Genomic DNA, 1,149 nt, shown 5'->3' with positions numbered 1-1,149 from the left:
ACAAGCAAAGCCGTGGGACGAATCATGATTTTTTTAAAATGCCTGTTTTTCACTAAAAAAATAATAACGCAAAAACTAGAAAGAATTAAAATAAAACCATTACATCATGATCAAGCTATGATATTGGGATATCGATAAAAACAAACAGTTTTAAAAAAAGTTTCGAAACAGAGGAGAAAAAAGCAAAGCCGTGGGACGAATCACAATTTTTATAAAAAAAGCATTTTCACTAAAAAATTAAAAACTCAAAAACGAGGAGGAAATTACCAATGAACCTTACATCAAAATCAAGCTATGACATTAGACTATCGATAAAAGCAAACAGTTTTTAAAAAAAATTCGAGATTTGAGTATTTTTGAGCCAGAATGTGCAAAAAAACTTTTGGGTAGGGAATGACAAAAATGTCGTACCCTTTTGGGCATAAGAAAAAAAACCAACTTTCTTGCTCTATGTTTTTTAGAGTTTTTTTTCAAAGATTATCTCCAAATAGGATATAGCTGGTGGTTACCACAGTGTTTTGATGAGTGAGAGCTGATTTTCGACAATTTTGATAGAATTGAGAACAAATGTCACTGTTTTGTTGACAATTTGATCGAAAAAACTTATGCCTCTCCTTGGTAATTCATCATTGATCAAAATTTCTTTGGCTCAAATTTTCAGACAAACGTTAGTTCAGCCGACGATACTATTCGGGAGTTCGGTTCTTTCCTAGATTTTTGCTGTAGTTTATAAAACTTCATCAGTGATTGTTTATGTGAAGAAATATTGTTCCGTTTTTTTAGAAGATCAAAAGTTTTTCTTCGAAACAGCCAAGAAATATTCATAGTATTTTAAGATCTACAATTGCAAAATTGATGGCGAAAGCTTGATGGACAATTGTTTCAGCCAAAAAATAAGCAAAAAAAAAACATTTTGTGTCGTAATGATGCTTCAAAGGTTTTACTCAAACCAACTAAAACAGTTCAATATGCAGGTAATTAGCTGATTTTTTCCCTTAATAATCAAACACTTATGCTGCTTTAGAAAAAACCTTTCGCTATATTGTTTGAACAGTTAGGCTCATTTCTCAATAACTTTGAAAGAATTGAGAACAAAACACGTGTTTTTTTAAAAAAAATTTAGTGGAAAAAATTACACAAGCCTCACCA

The sequence above is a fragment of the Symsagittifera roscoffensis genome, chromosome 10 (assembly GCF_963678635.1).
Source record: "Symsagittifera roscoffensis chromosome 10, txSymRosc1.1, whole genome shotgun sequence".
Taxonomy (NCBI): Eukaryota; Metazoa; Xenacoelomorpha; order Acoela; family Convolutidae; genus Symsagittifera; species Symsagittifera roscoffensis.
Note: the sequence above shows the minus strand (reverse complement) of the source record.